Raw genomic sequence first — 19464 nt, 5'->3', positions numbered from 1 at the left:
CCTCTCAGTTGGCCTGGGGCCATCTTGGTGTTATTCGTTTATGTTTGATGCTATGGCTCTACAGGTATTCCGTAAACTCGCTGCCATTGAACGGGGGTCCATTGTCAGTGCGGACTTCATCCATGAGCCCATGGGTGGCGATGATTTTTTCGAATTTTGGGATCACTTCAGACGCCGCTGTCGATGATACGATTTCCACTTCGGGGTAGCGAGAGAAGTCATCTACCACGACGAGCATGTACTTGCCCCCGGGGAGGCTGCCGAAGTCTGCGCTCACTCGTACCCACGGGGACGTTGGCCCTTCTTCGGTGATTACGGGTGCTGGGGAGTTTGGTAGGCTCGTCACTAGGCACACTGGGCATCTTTGGACCACCTCCTCAACGGCCTTGTCGAGTCCTGGGAACCACAACTTGCTTCGGAGTCTGTTTTTAGACTTGACAATCCCTTGGTGTGACCCGTGTGCCAACAAGGCAGCTTGTTGGGCAAGGCTGTTGGGCAAAACGAGGTGAGGGCCTCTCAGGAGGCATCCTTCGGCTGAGATGGATAGCTCGTGCCTGACTTGATACAGGGCTTTCAGGATAGCCTGGGCGTCTGGAGTGCGAAAAGACGCTGGGCTTTGCAGCGCTTTCCAGTCGCCAGACTCTATGACGTGGATTGCAATTTGGAGGCAGTCGTCATCTTTGGTGGCTCTCGCCACTTCATCCAGGGACATCGGCCGTGGTCTTGACCGTTCGACGATTAGCCGGACGTATTCTTCTAAGGCTGCTGCTTCGGCTGCCTCAGCATCGGTGACTGGACGGTGCTCGATAGGTAGTCCGCAGGGGTTCCGTGTGCCGGGTCGGTATTCCACCGTAAACTGGAACTCCTGCAACTGCAGCACCCATTATTCGATTCTCGGGGGTGGGTGAGAGGACGAGCCTTGGAAGAGCGGTATAAGGGGTTTATGATCGGTGATCACTGAGAAAGGATGTCCATAGAGAAATATGAAAGTGGCGGCACCCCCATAGAATGGCGATGGCCTCTCTTTCAATTTGCGAATAACGTTGTTCGGTAGGTGTCAGGGTGCGGCTGGCGTATGCCACTGGGGCCCACTCTCCACACGCTTGTTGTTGTGACAGGACGGCCCTGAGGCCTGTGGGGCTGGCATCCACTAGCAGTTGTGATTCGTGTTGCGGGTTGAAATAGGCCAGGGTTGTGTCAGCCGACAGGGCTGCTTTAGTCTTTGTAAATGACTCTTGTTGTTCCGGGCCCCACGTCCAGGCGGTACTTGACTTTGTGAGGTCGCGGAGGGGCCCTGTCAGGTCCGACAGATCCTTTATGAAACGCCCGCAGTATGTCACCATACCTAGGAAACTGCGGACGGCCGTTACAGATGTGGGGGCTGGCGCCTTGTGGATGTCTTTGACTTTCTCCGGGTCTGGGCCTACTCCTTGATCGGAGAACTTGTTTCCAAAGAAGCTGATGTCTCTGCGTAGAAATTCACATTTGTCCTTGTGGAGAGTCAGTCCCCTCTCTTTTAGCCGGTTGAATACCGCTTGGAGGCGTCTGATGTGTTCTTCCAAGGTCGGGGCGTGTACCAGAATATCATCGCTCACATTGAGCACTCCGTCGAGGCCTTGTAGGACATTGTGAATGATGTTTTGAAATACTTCGGCTGCACTTGATATGCCGAAGTTGAGTCTCGTGTATCTCCATAGGCCTGCGTGGGTGGAGAAGGTCGTGATCGGGCGTGAGTCTGGGTGAAGAGGAATCTGATGGTACCCCGACCTCAGGTCCATCTTGGAAAACCACTTGGAACCTGCGAGCTCCCCAATGATGTCGTCAATGGTCGGCGTCAGGTGACGTTCTCTCTTGATTGCTAGGTTGGGGAGGCGCATATCCACACAGATTCTTACTGCCTCAGGTTGCTTTGGCTTTTTGGCAACTACAATGGGGGATACCCATGGTGTGAGTCCGCTCACTCGTTCTATGATGCCAGCTTGTTCAAGCATCTTCAACTTGGCTTCAACTTTGGGCCGGAGGTGAAAAGCGATCCGTCTGTGCCGGAGAGCTACTGGGGCTACTGACTGGTCAATGTGGAATCGGACGGGGGGGGCCTCTTAAGCATCCGATGCCCTCGAACAGCGAGGAGTGTTCCGAAACCAAATGATCCAAACCATGGGCTTGTACTGTTAGGGCAAAGTGTATGAGCCCGAGCTCTCGCTCTGTTCTGCAACCAAGAAGGAACCCCGATCCTTCTTGGGATACGTAGATTTTTGTCTGCAGCTGCGTTGAGTCGTGGGACACAGCAGTCCGGAACATCCCGCACAGGCGCAGCGGGCGCCGGGTTCCGTAGGCAAAAACCTGCACTCTTGTGGGGTGAAGTGTGGGAGCATTTTCGAGGCTCTGGTACACGCTGGCGGCCATGAGGTTTATCGTCGCGCCTGTGTCGATGAGGGCTCTGACTGCTTGGCCATGCACTTGGACGGTGCACATTGGTTCGGTTGAAGATGTGGCTGCTAGAGTATTGAGCATGCGCACCACGTGAACGGATGCGGCGTCTTCTTCATCGTCGTCCATGTCGCTGCTGTTTGACGTGTTCGGTAGTGGTGCCATCTGTCGCACCCTCCTGGGTGGGCCACTCTGCTTCCTCCTTTGCGATGACAGACAGACACTCGCGAAGTGATTGGCTTTGCCGCAAGCGCTGCAGATCTTGCCTTGGGCTGGGCAGGCGCCTTTGTGGGGAGTGGCACCTCCGCACCACATGCATGCTTGATCGTGGGCGGATTGGGCCTGCTTCGGCCGCCCTTTTCGTGGAGGCCTCGTCCGGTTGTCTGTAGGCTGCGACTTGATGGCGCACACGGGTTCCGTCTTGACCGGGATCGCTGGTTTCGGCTCCTTTTGGGCAGCACGGGCCTTGGAAAGTTCCTTAGACCGCCCCAGGGCTAGGATGTCGCGCATAGACATGGCGTCCGTTTCTAGCACCCTCTCCCGCAATTTTAGGGAGGCGCACCCCTGTATGAATTGGGCGCGAATCTCATCTTCCGCATCCAGGAGAGTGCACGTGCTGGCTAACTTCTTGAGCCAAGCATAGAATACGTCTACGGACTCCTCTGGGAGTTGGCGTGCTTGGCGGAGTAGGAAGCGTTCGTAATCCGCGCTGGCGAATGGTTCAAAATACCTTGTGATGGCGTCCCGTAGGTTGGTATACATGTGAGGCGGGTCTCCCTCCGTAATGTCTTTGGAGATGTCGTGGATGGCCTCACCCCCTAGGTGTAACAGCATTGCGCGCCGTCGTGCTACTGCAATGTCCGCTGCGATGAAGTAATTTTCAAGACGCTCCACCCACTTCCTCCACCGGGCAGCCTGAGAAGGGGGGGTCCCAGTGACAGCGAACGGTTCCAAGGGCGGCACGTTGGCCATGATGGCTGAAACCCAGCAGGGGGTGTCGACAGGGGGGCTCTAGACAGCTGAAGTAGGCTCCAGCAGGCAGCAGACGAGGAACGGGCACTGTGGATAGCTTGCCGGTATAGTGGAGGGCTCGTAGGCCTCGTTCCGCGAGAAGCGTGAGGTTTGGCAGGGTCCGATGACACGCGAGATGCGTGAGGAATGGCAGGGAGGCCGCGTAGCGCGTCAGAAACGTGGTGCGGGGCGCACACAGCGCATGCGCGGGCCCACCGGGGAGCTGCACGGGACCGGGGCCGGGGACAGAGACGTGGCTTGGAGCGGAGGCCGCGGGGGCAGCGGGCAGACACCCTGGGGTACCTGACAGTGGCGCTCCATGCCACGCAGCAGCGGAGGTCTCTGGACGGCTCTCAGGACGGCCGGGAGGCAGGGCGAAGGCACTCTGGAGCACTGGTGATCGGCACAGATGGCAGAAGCAGGCAGGCTGGCGGCAGCGTCGAGGTGAGCCACCGCGGGCTGTCGGCTGCTCAGGGGGCGTGTGGGCTGGAACGGTGATGGGCAGCCAGGAACAGTGTGGGCGGTGGCAGTAGGGCACGCAGTGGGCCGGACACTCAACCACCTCGCCGCCAGTGTAGTGTACTGGTGTAGGCCTAGTAATCAGAGGCTGCAGGACACACGTGTGCTGTTAGTGGCGGGCACGTAACCTGACCACGCCCAGAGCCCTGGGCTTTTTATTCACAGCTCTGCGTGTCCAACGCTTACGTTGGACTGAACCAAAGTCCCCCTACGCTAGAGGGGACAAACTAAGAGAAACAGTGGGAGGGGACGTGTGCTGCAGTGGTACACCCCACTGCCAGCGACACTACAACTCCCATCATATTTACTTGATATCTTGATCCGTTTACACCACACAACACATACGCAAAGGTCAGTGTGGAGGTGAGGTTCCTCCTATTAAAGACGGAACACTCAGAGCTGTGTAACGTTGTATTTATTAATATATTTCTTCTCCTCACGGAGAGTGCCGAGCTTGCTGACACTCAGCCCTGCTCCGACGCCCGATCTGGCGCCCTTCGCGCGCGACTCAAAATGGCCGCCGTTCACGCTATGTGATGACGTAGCGTGAAAACTAGAACGCCAATACTACATATCTCCCCCTTTTTGTATCACATGAATAAGCAGTCTTGGGGGTTATTGTCCATCACCCATCTCAAAGTCCCAGAACCTGGAAGGTCTCACAATCACTCGCCCCCCTCTCGTGCATCTTACCGGGGTGGACATCGCTTCTCTCCCACTGGTCATCACGGACCCCTTTTCTCTTCCTTCTTGTGTACCCGAACTCTCTCTGCACGTCAGCTCTCTCCTCTCTTGCCTCTGTGTCTCTGCTCTGGGAGTTTCACCGCCTCCTTGCTCCAACATCGGGTCCGCACCTTCCATGTCTCCTTCCAGGGTGATGTTCTCATTCTCAGTTGTATCCTGATCTGTCTCTCCTTGTTCCCGATCTTCGGGAGCCCATTGTAAGATCTTGTTGCATCGAGCCATGCGATCCTGGGACCACACATTTCCATCGCTCAACATTGCTGCTCGATCGTAAACCTCTTTGACTTGGAGGGGCCTGCTGTATTTGCTGTCTCCCTTTTTCTGCAACACTGCCAGCTTGACCCTCACCCATTCTCCTTCTTCCAATGACGTGTCCTTTACATTCTTCCTTTTGTTATAATGTTCTGTATATATGGTTTGAGCTTTTTCCAAGTTCCTTTGTACTACAGCCGGAGACCATTTGCTATTAACAGTCTTTTCCTTCCATGCCAAATTGTCTTTAGTAAAGGGATCTCTGCTTCTGAGAATCTGGAAGGGGCTGTACCCCGTACTTGTGGGCGTGATGCGGTAGGCCCAAATCATGTGTAGAATCTCCTTCTCCCAGCCCTCCCTATAATGACAGCTGCTTGGATGGAGCCCATTAGTACTCTATTGAATCGTTCCACTTGTCCATTACCCGCTGGATGATATATGGACGTATGTTTGGGGATGATCCCATTCCTCTCCATGTATTTAAGCCACTTTTCTGAAGTGAATTGTGGACCATTATCGCTCAATATGGACTTGGGAATGCCTTCCCTGAGGAACGTTGCTGTGAGGAACTTAAGTATGGTTTCCATATCCATCTCCTCTTGGACCTGTACTTCAGGCCACTTAGAGTATCTGTCTACTAGGGCACATAGGTATTTTGGAGTTCCTTGCTCGTCCAGTATTGGTCCCAGTATATCAATGGATAGTTCCTCCCAAGGATTCTTCGGGGCAGCGAATTTTCCTAAGGCCGGCCTCAAAGGTGTCATGGTTTTGTCAACACGCTGGCATTGGTCACACTCTCTCACATGGCTTTCAGTCTGTATATCCATGCCAGGCCACGAGTATCCTTGTTTGGCCCTCAGTTTGGTTTTTCCGATACCTAGATGGCCTTCGTGCAGTATCGCCAGTAACCTCGGGATTAGCTCCTCCGGGGGTACCACCTTATCCCCTTGGTATACAAACACACCTTTGTCGTCCAGGGACAGTTCCTCTCTCACTTCATAATACTTCCTCAGGTTCCCATTTAGATGCTTCTTTTCGGGCCAACCTCCAACTATGTGTTCTATCACCTCTCGGATGTTTCTGTCCGCCTTGTACGCATCCTTCCACTCTTGATTACTTATTACCTTCTCTGGGTCTTCCATCAATTCCACCATCTCCTCACTCACTTCCTTCTCTTCATCAGCGTTTTTCATTGCTGCAGCCCTGCTCAGGTAGTCAGCCACCTTGTTCCTGCTGCCCGGGATGTATTCCACATCATAGCGATATTCCAATAATTTGAGGGTCATTTTTGCAATACTGGGTGTTGCGCTTGCATGTCCGGTAGACATGAGAACTCTCACCAAGGGTTTATGGTCCGTTTTAAGTTGGAACCTCGTGCCCCACAAGAACTGACGAAATCTGCCCATTGCCCACACTACCGCAAGCATTTTTTTTTCGATGACACTAAACTTCTTTTCTGTGTCTGTCAGGGCTCTGGATGCGAAGCTTAATGTCTCCATCGTTCCTCCGCCCCTGTCTTGCATAAGGACTGCTCCCAGGCCCTTGTCGCTGGCATCCGTTGTCAACACCGTATGACCCTGCGGATCATATCCCTGGAGGGGTATGGCCTAAACAACATCCCTTTTGATACATTCGATCTCCTTCTGTGTCTCATCCGTCCATGCAAATGCCGTCTTCTCTCTCATAAGCTGCCTCATGTGGTGAGTCTTAGTGGCAAAATGTTGTACGAACTTGCTGTAATATTCAGCCATCCCTAGGAAGGACCTTACTTCTTCCTTGCTGGAGGGGGGTGGAGCATCACATACTGCTCTCACGTTCTCCTTCTTTGGTGTGATACCCTGTTCACTGATTTCATGTCCCAGATAGGTGACAGAGGCCATCCCTAGACGACACTTCTCCCACTCTGCGGTCAGTCCTTAATCCTCTAGCACTTTCAGTACCCTGGCCAACTTGGTGTTGTGGTCTTGTTGGTCCTTGTACTATTAATCAACAAGGTCCACCTCACGTAGGGTCAGCGTGTATCCAGTTGTTAATGGAATACACAAAATGTATTAAAATACCCCTCACACACCAAAAGGGCCCTTGGTGTCATGCTTCATCATCGGGGTCTTCCCGCCCGGCTGCCAGGTGGGGCAGTGCTGCGACGAGCGACTACGCTGGAGCACCTTTTGAGATGAAAGTGCTATGTGAGTGAAATGGAGTGAGTGTCAGTGGGGTCAGGGGTGAGATAAATACGTGATGTTAAAAAATACCTGGCCTGGTGATAGAAAAAACTATTTAATAAACACTGGCGGGTATTGTTAAAAAAGGTGATTCGGAAAGAACAAGCGGGTTAATGTGCTTCTTTTCCTGTGTGGGTCAACATGTTTCGGGGCGCCATGCCCCTTCGTCAGGACCGGGTTCAGATCCCCCTGTCACTCACTGATGTCTTTCCACAATAAAAAGAAAAATATATAAAGGTGTATGTACAGACTAGTGTAATGGTACTATTACTATCAATGTGTATATGTATATATTTTATGAATATACACAGCCCTAACTAAAACAGAAATACTGATGTAGTATGCTGTAATGGCTGGATTTTCTGTTTAGATGGGATCAGCCCCCAGGGGCCCCTGTGACCCAGCCAAAACGTACTCACCTTCCGTCCTCAGGACTCCTCTATATCCAGGCACCTGGTACCTACCTGAGGATAGGGAACTCGCAATATACAAGCTCATATTATTAAGAACACCACTAAATCTATAGGGATACTAAGAATACTCACTGATTACTAGGGATATCCATACCCTACACCACACTTATTCACATCAGTTGGTCTCGCGGCCACCCTGACCCAGACCGTTCTACCCTAGGGCAGATCTGCTACACACGTGGGTCTGCAGCCCCAGTGCTCTCCTTTTCCAAAGCGTTCGCGATCCTGCGAAACATCCACGACAGTGTCCCCCCTGTCGCTCTCATTTAGTCTTATACCACAATCCGGTGGCTTTACACGGCAGTATCCCTCCCGCCGTTCTCATTAACGCCGCATATCAACGACGACCACATTCCTATGAACACCTATACATATATATATATATATTGGGATATTATCTCAGCTGTCTACTCGGGATGAAACTACAATGATGACTTTGGATATGGTTTCAGATTACTATGTATTACCTGTTCTTGGCATCAAAGGTCCACTCACTCCCTATTTATGTGATCACCACTCACCTGATTGGGATTACTCATCCATTCATGCAGCAACTACCTAGGAGCTATGTTTACCTTTAGTGAACAAGAATAGGGATTACACACCAGTTAGTTATAAACTGGGGGAGGTTATTTATTACAGTAATATAAACATTAATGCACATCTAACAAAGACTATAGGTAGAACACACCGCTTGAAAGAGAAAAGATTACACATAACAGGAACACTCCGCTGAAAGGGAAAAGATTAAGTGTAGCTAATGTGATGAAAACAATATCACCTGATTAGTGTGAAGTCTTGTTCTAGCTGTCATCTGGGTTCCTCTCTCGTCTGTGCCTTGGCTCATCTCATGCGCTCTCTCCTCTCCTGCACTCTTGGGTACACCTCTGCGCTGATCGCTCTGTCTCTGGACTCCTCTTCCCCACACGAACTGTCTCTCCACTTTGCGTCTTCAATCTTTTAATAGTTCCTGCCGCTCTGATCACTGTTCATTCTGTCTCTCTTATTCACTCTATCTCTGCGCCAATGTCCAATTCCATCTGCTCCCATAGGTTAATCCACGAGCTCTCCTCTATCTCTGCTAAAAGGCATTACTTCAGACTCCAGCTATTCACACTTCCTCCTGATAAACAACTGCTTCTGACTGCTTCCTTCAGTTCCAGCTCACTATTCAACTCAGCTCTTCTCCAGATTGAACCCTCTCTCTCTCTCTGCCAACTCCACTCCACTGCTCTCCTCTCTGCTGGACTCTCCTCCTCGACTCCCCTCTGCTTGACTAACTGACTCCGCCTCTGCACTTCACAAATATAGAATGCTGTTTCCTCATGGAAAGTTCCATCCATCAGCCCACCGCTTACCAGGTCTCTGCATCACCTCGCATCAAGGACACACACCAGCCGGCCGGCCTTTTGTTGTGTCTTCTACACAGAGAATAATACAGCCTACCGATAAGGGCTGGCCCAGACCGGTTCTCTCCAAGTGGAAAACAGCCTTAACTATAAACTTCGCCTTTGCCCTGAAAAGCCTCTCTGCTTCCATCAAGATGGAGTCTCTCTAGCTTTAGGCCTGAAAGGGGTGAAATGCTCCTTAGCTCTGTCAGAATACCTACATGAACCATACCAATATGTCTAATATGTCAAAGCCAATAGGCAATAGACAGGTTAAAGTCAAGAATAAAGGCATATTAAGCAGCTATCCTCTTCTAGGTCTGGAAAAAGGGCTTAAAAGGGCCAACACAGGCTAAGAATGCCTATACTAGATGCGAGCAAGAATAATGATCTATTATCACTGCTAAATAAAGCCAAAAACCCTGCCATAACATTGCACCCTAGATCCTTATCTTGCGAGCATCTTATAAACAACAACAACCATCTAAACAAACATCAACATAATCTATCCAACATAGGCTAAAAATACCTATCCTAGATGTGAGCAAGATTAAGATCTATATCACTGCTAAATAAAGCCCAAAAAACTCTGCCAACCACCCTTAGATCCTTATCTTGCGAACATCTGACAAACAATAACATCTAAATAAACAAACATCAACACAATCTATCAACAAATCAAGACCTAAAAAACCCCCTAAAAACAATGACAACTCAAGAAAATTCCACCTGAAACTCAATTGTAGGGAATAGAAACCTAAAAACAAATCAAAGCACCCTTGACTTGAATGCTGAAACATATCTGAGATTGGATCTGATAACAACAGAAACTAACCAAAGCATCCTCAAACTAAATGTGCCTCAACTTCTAATGATAACTGGTGAAATCTAGTGATGTAGGGACTTATGTGTTGAATGAAAACAGCAAGGGGCCTAAATGGGCCTACTTCGGACAACTTAATGCTAAATGAGGCCTACCTACAGTTGTGAACTTAAAAACTAAATGTGTTTCAACTTCTAATGAGAAAACAAGAAAGGGCCTAAATGAGCCTTACCTACTATAGGCAACTTAAGCTAATGATGACTCATGAAACTATTGGTGTAGGTACTAATATGTGAGATGAAAATAATAATAGGCCTAAATGAGGCCTACCTGCTGACATTTGTCAATTTAAAGCGAAATCTGAGAAATACAGTTGCAAGGTCTGGGCAAACATTAATACATAATCATACTAAAAGACACTGTACCCAGAATAATCAAAATTTTAAGGTAACCACCCATTAATCAATCAAGGTGAAAATGTCTATAAGATAGCTGGTGTAACATCAAGCTTAAAACAACAAAAAAAAAAAAAAAAAAAAAAAACATTTTAAATCGCACGGTGAAACACATGTGCGCACCATCATTGAAAAAAAGTCCTTCATTTAGAAAAACTATAATAGGTGACATATTTTTTTTTTTCAAAAGTGGGGCCTGATTGTCCAAGGGATTATTTAATGTCCAAATTCTTCAGTGTAGGCCACCACCCTGCATCCTGGGCACTTCCTCCAATGTGGCCATCCATCACCCGGTCTGGTCTGGTCTGGTCTGGTTCCATCATCCAAAACAATAAACTAAAATAATAACATGAAAATAAAAAGCTAAAACAAATAAAGGGAGTGGGCAGACGCACGCACGCACCCCAACTGCAGCCATCCTAGAAACAAGAGAAGAAGTATCATTATTCTTGTAAAAGAAAATTTTCCATTTAAAAAGCACCCCGGGTGCCTTTCATTTTCGAAAAGAAAATATCCTAATTAATTAAAACATTCAAAATTTAACTTTTAGTAACATTGAGTGGGGCCTAACATACCCTAATCCTAACTAAGTCAGTACCACCCTTCTGGGCAAGAGCCATGCTACAGTGTGAAAAAAAAATTGAAACACCGCCAAATGATGACAGCATCAGCAGGGCACTGCAAGACTCCCATTTTCCCTGGTCAGAGTCTGAAGAGCCAGGCCACCCCGCCCTTAAATAAACAAGCCGTGCGCGGAAGAAAATTGGATTGTAGCCCATCATAACACACTGGGACGTGATCGAAACTTGCAGAATGAAAAAAGAGTTCGTCTGCGCAGACCAGCTGGTCTTGCCAAGGTCAAAAAACAAATTTCTCCTGCCTTATTTTGTAACTAACAGAAGCTCGAGTTTAACAAAAACAATTCAGTTACAGTGCATTGCCAATTAAAAAAGGTCCAATTTTTTTTTTAAAAAGACGTTTGTCCAACTAACTCAACTAAAGGCAAGACATTTCACTTATTTAGGGTCCATTTGTCAAAGAGAAATAATTTGTAAAACAGCATAAAAATGCAAATACATTTCAACATTGTATTTAAGTTCACATTTATAAAAACATACATTTTCATTTGAACATTTTCATTTCAAAGGCAAATAGTTGCCAGTCACTAATTAAAAGCACATGTTACCATGCACAGTCGGGCAAGATTTATTATTGTAAAACCAACACATTCCTGTCTAGATGGAAACCCCTCACAGAAATAATTAATGAAAACAGCTCGTAGCGTGCACTCTAACGGGCTATCTTGTTAACATTTCACTCATTTTAAAAGAACATAGCTTTCTCCATAACGTTGATTTATAACCACATCAATTCCAAGGTGAACCCACACAAATACGTAGACGCATTTCAAAAGGAATGTGAAATGAACAGAACCCTTCTCAAAACACAAGATGTTAACTTTCCGTCAAGAAACTGACAAAGCACGTAGGCTGACCAAGGAACCAAAAAAAAAGTCAAAATCAAACCATCAAAAATCCTTAAAATAATTCACTGACTTTTATAGTCAGGTCAGATAACCATGCATGTTGACAGCATGTAAAAAATAAAGGCTGCCACCTCAACTCAAGATATTAACCCTTTGGCAGCTCAAACAGAATCATTTCCCAACGTCCATTTTCACATGGGAAAATCATTAGCACATTTCTTCACGTTTACAAATGACACGTACATATTTTCAAAAACGTTATCCCCAAGCACCCGAGAAAGATCCAGCTCTCTCCTGCCAAACGTAATGATAACATGCCCTGTCCAGGCCATGACCACATGGCGCTATTCACAAGCCATATTTACAAAACAAGCCTTTCACAAACAACATTTCCAAGGCGCAATGCACAAGGAACACAACAGATCAACATGAGAACATGCACCTCACAAGTCACAAAAATATGGCGCTATTCACAAGCTATTTACAAGGAGCTATATTCACAGAACTCCACAGATCATAGAACAATGAACACATTTCACATTGCACAGCATAAGCAGATGCAGCAAGCAATTGAATGGGCAATTTAAAAGCATTTTTTACACACATTTATACAATTGGACCATCACAAAGATGTAACTGGCTTCCTCATGTAATGCCATCCTTCAACTCTGACAGTTTAAACACCAAGATGAAAACCATTCCTTCCACCCTGAATAAACCAAATGCCATGATGAAATACAATCTCCTCACGCTGCAACTGTTCAAGCCAATAGGTCTAACAGGCTACATAAAATGCAACATTACGCCAGATGGAACTAGCGTTCAGGACCCTCCCACACAACATATGGGAAACAATCTAAGCACATGGAGGTCACACAGGATTCGTAAACTGTCCGACTACGCCAAAATGTAATGTTTGGCGCTTACTCACAACACATGGGGTCACACAGGATTCGTAAACTGTCCGACTACGCCAAAATGTAATGTTTGGCGCTTACTCACAACACATGGGGTCACACAGGATTCGTAAGATGCCGACTACGCCAAAATGTAATGGCTGGATTTTCTGTTTAGATGGGATCAGCCCCCAGGGGCCCCTGTGACCCAGCCAAAACGTACTCACCTTCCGTCCTCAGGACTCCTCTATATCCAGGCACCTGGTACCTACCTGAGGATAGGGAACTCGCAATATACAAGCTCATATTATTAAGAACACCACTAAATCTATAGGGATACTAAGAATACTCACTGATTACTAGGGATATCCATACCCTACACCACACTTATTCACATCAGTTGGTCTCGCGGCCACCCTGACCCAGACCGTTCTACCCTAGGGCAGATCTGCTACACACGTGGGTCTGCAGCCCCAGTGCTCTCCTTTTCCAAAGCGTTCGCGATCCTGCGAAACATCCACGACAGTGTCCCCCCTGTCGCTCTCATTTAGTCTTATACCACAATCCGGTGGCTTTACACGGCAGTATCCCTCCCGCCGTTCTCATTAACGCCGCATATCAACGACGACCACATTCCTATGAACACCTATACATATATATATATATATTGGGATATTATCTCAGCTGTCTACTCGGGATGAAACTACAATGATGACTTTGGATATGGTTTCAGATTACTATGTATTACCTGTTCTTGGCATCAAAGGTCCACTCACTCCCTATTTATGTGATCACCACTCACCTGATTGGGATTACTCATCCATTCATGCAGCAACTACCTAGGAGCTATGTTTACCTTTAGTGAACAAGAATAGGGATTACACACCAGTTAGTTATAAACTGGGGGAGGTTATTTATTACAGTAATATAAACATTAATGCACATCTAACAAAGACTATAGGTAGAACACACCGCTTGAAAGAGAAAAGATTACACATAACAGGAACACTCCGCTGAAAGGGAAAAGATTAAGTGTAGCTAATGTGATGAAAACAATATCACCTGATTAGTGTGAAGTCTTGTTCTAGCTGTCATCTGGGTTCCTCTCTCGTCTGTGCCTTGGCTCATCTCATGCTCTCTCTCCTCTCCTGCACTCTTGGGTACACCTCTGCGCTGATCGCTCTGTCTCTGGACTCCTCTTCCCCACACGAACTGTCTCTCCACTTTGCGTCTTCAATCTTTTAATAGTTCCTGCCGCTCTGATCACTGTTCATTCTGTCTCTCTTATTCACTCTATCTCTGCGCCAATGTCCAATTCCATCTGCTCCCATAGGTTAATCCACGAGCTCTCCTCTATCTCTGCTAAAAGGCATTACTTCAGACTCCAGCTATTCACACTTCCTCCTGATAAACAACTGCTTCTGACTGCTTCCTTCAGTTCCAGCTCACTATTCAACTCAGCTCTTCTCCAGATTGAACCCTCTCTCTCTCTCTGCCAACTCCACTCCACTGCTCTCCTCTCTGCTGGACTCTCCTCCTCGACTCCCCTCTGCTTGACTAACTGACTCCGCCTCTGCACTTCACAAATATAGAATGCTGTTTCCTCATGGAAAGTTCCATCCATCAGCCCACCGCTTACCAGGTCTCTGCATCACCTCGCATCAAGGACACACACCAGCCGGCCGGCCTTTTGTTGTGTCTTCTACACAGAGAATAATACAGCCTACCGATAAGGGCTGGCCCAGACCGGTTCTCTCCAAGTGGAAAACAGCCTTAACTATAAACTTCGCCTTTGCCCTGAAAAGCCTCTCTGCTTCCATCAAGATGGAGTCTCTCTAGCTTTAGGCCTGAAAGGGGTGAAATGCTCCTTAGCTCTGTCAGAATACCTACATGAACCATACCAATATGTCTAATATGTCAAAGCCAATAGGCAATAGACAGGTTAAAGTCAAGAATAAAGGCATATTAAGCAGCTATCCTCTTCTAGGTCTGGAAAAAGGGCTTAAAAGGGCCAACACAGGCTAAGAATGCCTATACTAGATGCGAGCAAGAATAATGATCTATTATCACTGCTAAATAAAGCCAAAAACCCTGCCATAACATATGCTTAGGGAGCAATGCCCCATGAGCCAGCTCTGGACAAAGGGTATTTGAGGGTCCAATCAACCCCCAGCATGGTTGTGCTTCCTCCTTCGTCCGTGGCTTCCAGAAGCCAGATGTTGCTCAAATGTTTGTTGGAGGCCACACCTACTTTTCTCTGCCTCCATCCACTTCCTCCACTGGCTCAACCCAATTTATTATCTCCACCCATATCTTCAACTGGAACTGCTAACCGTCAGATGATATACCGTATACCTTATCTCCCTAGCTTAATGCCACTAAAACATTGCACTCTTGTCTCTTCTGACATGAGGTACCCATGTGCAGTGCTGCCCATGTGTCTTCCTTTCTCTGTCCAACTAAGGGAACACGCTGATCTTTTGCTAACACACATTACCCTATTCTGGGTTGTTTTAGCAATAAACTACTTTCTACAGTCCAATCTTCAGATTACAATAGTGGCGACAAAGATATGAAAAATGTTGTGATGGATCACTGAGCTGTCTGCTAAAGAAAGAAGTGGTGAATGCCAACGACCAGCATGAGAGATCAGTTGTCCTGGTGATGGATATATATTTAACATGCAATTAGTGGATAAAGGCAAAGAAGAGTGGTCATGCTTTGTTTCAGGTTAAGGCAAACAAAGGTGGGATGCAGAGGTGAATGACATGTGGTCCATCATCATCCCTCATTGCCAGGGTTCTGTGTAATGAGAGTTGAGCTGTGTCCTCTTTCAAGTGCTCTGGGAAGGACTTCATTGCTCTGGTTCTTGAAGGTCACCTTGGGCATATTAACACTAAAGCAAGTGTGAGGGAAGTTTATTGATGCCCAATTACACATAAACTAATAACAGGGGATGTTGAACAGTGTGTAACCTGTGGGCAGAATTATAACATGCATACATTGAGGACTGTGCCCATTACTGTTCTAGAGGATACCTGGCAAAGATTCCATGGCCACCATGGGGCCACTGGAAAGTTTTAGGAATGAGCACATATTGATTCACCTTGGGTGTGTATGCGATGTTGTGTCTCTCGGTACTCTTAAAGATGGGAGGAGACACGCCACGGGAGCAGCCAGTGACCACGGACTAGGGTCCTACACATGCCCTTGGTGGCGATGAAGCAGAAAACCTATGTTTTTAATCCTGGCCACCAGACTGGATCGTATTTTGGGACCACGAGGAATCCCCTCCTGGGCCTCTCAGTTCCTCAGTGACTACAACGGATGCATCCTAACACACTAATGCCTTAGCTTAGAGTACTATGCCCACATTTACTGAGTGAGATTTTTGATTGTCACTAACTAAACAATGAATTTAAAAATGAGTTAAAAATCAACTATATAAGTACCTGCACATGGGAGGAAAACTCAGCAAAATCTATTTTTGTGAAATAAAGTTTTCACTTACGAATGCTCCAGGAAAAAATGCTCCAGAAATCAGAATGGTGTGAAGTGTTTAGAAACTTCCTAAATTGCCAACTTGGCCAACTTAACCCGGTAAAAGAAAAAATGCTCATTTTGGAATAGTTGCAGTTTTCTCGGCTGATTTGGTAGTGGTTGTGCAGAAATCCATGGCCTGGCGCCTGGTATCTGACCATTGAGTCTCAATATTTTGAGAAAAATATTATTTTGATGTCAAAGGAACATGATGGGCGGCCGGCCCGGCCGAGACACACACAGACTGCAGACAGTGCACTGCCCTTGCCCTGCGGTGCATTAGGAAGATCTGCTTTATTAACTGATTTGGGCACTAGGCCTGCTAGCCTGTCTGCCTGCCTCACCTGGCTGTTGCCATGGCGCCTACGGTACCATACTGGTAGTAGTAGTGGTGGGGTGGCTAGTGTAGTGGCTACTACAAAGTAGTAAGTACTGCTGCGTGCTGCCAGTCCTGAGTCCTCAGCACCAGCATCATCATCGGGTCGCACTGGGCTGGCACTCGTACTGAGATGACTCGGTCGTTGATTGAGTATGGCTGCACTGGCCGTGGTGCGGCTGGTCTGCTGGGGCATGGCACTGCAGCAATGCGCAATCTGGGAAAATGAAACTGCGCACGCTGCCTGCTGCCGCCTAGCACCAACCCTCAAACCAAAATCCAGCCCAAATCAGTGTCCCGAGTCCGACCCGCCTACCATGGGCCAGCCAGGAACACTGAACTAACTAAGGGCCACCACCTCGCCATCAACATAGTATATAAGATTGAGAACAGATTAGGAAGAACTAAGAGATTCATCACATCATCACGAATCTCCATTCTCCTTTAAGTTGCTTGGCATCATTTATGAGGATCATCAATCGTCATGGCATGGGAGGCGCCGGCGGGCGAATGGCGGCTACGCTACGTCGTACTCGCTACTACACTGTCTACTTGTTAAGTTAACTAACTTACTGCTTACTTCTACTACAACTTAAACTTGGCGGTTTGTTCGTTGACGTGGTGGGCCGGGTGGCTGGCCCGGATTACTTTAAATCTGTACGTGTTTGCGTTAGAAATAAAAGACATTGTTTATTTGTTTTTTTATATTATTGCTCTAATCACTGCCAATTCTAAGGAGTTAATTTGTCACCATGTTCTGCTAATTTCCTTCAGTTCATATTATAACTTTTAATTGTGCCATAGATCCGTGCACATCGTTGTCCCTTGTGAACTCCCTTCAGCAGAGCAAAACAAATGCATGGTAACCCCACACAAGCACTGGCGTTGCCAATAGGTTTCGCATTTGGAAAGTTGGAGCTATTGGTTTTGTAAATGACATTTTATATTTATATATCGTTATTGGCATTGTCAATAACAATATATAAATATAAAATGTCATTTACAAAACCAATAGCTCCAACTTTCCAAATGCGAAACCTATTGGCAACGCCAGTGCTTGTGTTGGGTTACCATGCATTTGTTTTGCTCTGCTGAAGGGAGTTCACAAGGGACAACGATGTGCACTTTCCAAATGCGAAACCTATTGGCAACGCCAGTGCTTGTTTTTTTTTTTGCTTTGCACCAATGAGCGCTGCTGCAAAATGTAAACGACGAGGGACTAACAAGCCTATTCCCAAATGAAAAGCAACCATTTATTAAGGACAGTAACAGGAGCCAATTAAAAAGATGGGCGGGGAAATGGGCGGAGCTTGTATGCCATACCTCAATACAGTGCACTGTCCAGGCTCCACCTAAAAAACGACCCCTACATTTCTGTGAAAGTAAAATTGCAGAATGATAAACTGGGTTGGGAAAAAAAGAGCCACTAAAAAGTAGTTTTCGAATCTTAAGTGTCTGCCATTGTTCAATGCGCGTGGGAGGCTCGAGTTTAACCTTATAATGCACAGAATCTGCTCATATTGTCCCAAGGAGACCAGGCCTATGTTAGATGTTGGTATACATTATAAATTCACGCGCTTTAGTGTCAACCAGTAAGTCATGCCTCACAGCCAATGAGCTGGCTCTGCAGTGATATCATGCACTTTAAGTGAAAGACTCGAGAAAAAAAATCAATGGTTTGAGCTTCAGCCTCGTGCACTATTAATGACCAGGAGATGTTATCACAGCCACGCTTCCTGTATATACTCCCTGCATATCTGCCGCTGTCTATCTCTGATCATACAATCTGCAATAAATTGTAAGTCCCTTCAGTCACACACTCTGAACTAACTGGAACGGGAGACTTAGCTCCTTATAAACTTTTTTTTTACAAATAAATTTGTTGTATGTAGAGCTTTTAATTATTCTGTTTATATTGTGGCATTTTCTGCTCATGTCACTTTAAGACCTGCAACGACCCCTTCGCGTGGAGAGAGGATGGTGTTTCTAGGAAAAAATTTGTTACGAGGCAGTTGTCTGAGCTGCATTCCGTCTCTCTCCTCTCTGCACGCTGTGAAATGCCGCGTCCCTATACGAGATGTGTAGGACGTGATGTAAGGCGAGTGGGGGGAAGGCGCTCCTAGTAAACGCAGGGAAATATTTTTGGCAACAGTTCTAAGGCATTCTGCAGGCTGAAAAGTACTTTTCCCATTTCAGCCTCCAAGCTGGCATTGAGGGGGGCTCAGAGCACTCCGGCTTTGCAGCGGCTTTGGAAGCGAAAAATAGAAACGAAAAAATGACAAGCTAATACCGGGAAAGCAAGAAAAAAAAGCAGAGGGGACAAGAAAAGGGAAACAGAATACAAGTGAGGGAGATTAACAGAGGGAAATAAAAAAAAATGATTGCAAAACAAAACAAGGGAAGCTCTAGGAAAAAACGCGTTACGAGGCAGTTGTCTGAGCTGCATTCCGGCTCTCTCCTCTCTGCACGCTGTGAAATGCCGTGTCTTTATACGAGATGTGTAGGACGTGATGTAAGGCAAGTGGGGGGAAGGCGCTCCTAGTAAACGCAGGGAAATATTTTTGGCAACAGTTCTAAGGCATTCTGCAGGCTGAAAAGTACTTTTGCCCATTCAGCCTCCAAGCTGGCATTGAGGGGGGCTCAGCGCACTCCGGCTTTGCAGCGGCTTTGGAAGCGAAAAATAGAAACGAAAAAATAACAAGCTAAAACCGGGAAAGCAAGAAAAAAAAGCAGAGGGGACAAGAAAAGGGAAACAGAATACAAGTGAGGGAGATTAACAGAGGGAAATGAAAAAAAAAATGATTGCAAAACAAAACAAGGGAAGCCGGATGGGGGCGGTAGAGCCTGGT

The sequence above is a fragment of the Lissotriton vulgaris genome, unplaced genomic scaffold (genome assembly GCF_964263255.1).
Source record: "Lissotriton vulgaris unplaced genomic scaffold, aLisVul1.2 SCAFFOLD_637, whole genome shotgun sequence".
Lineage (NCBI taxonomy): Eukaryota > Metazoa > Chordata > Amphibia > Caudata > Salamandridae > Lissotriton > Lissotriton vulgaris.
Note: the sequence above shows the minus strand (reverse complement) of the source record.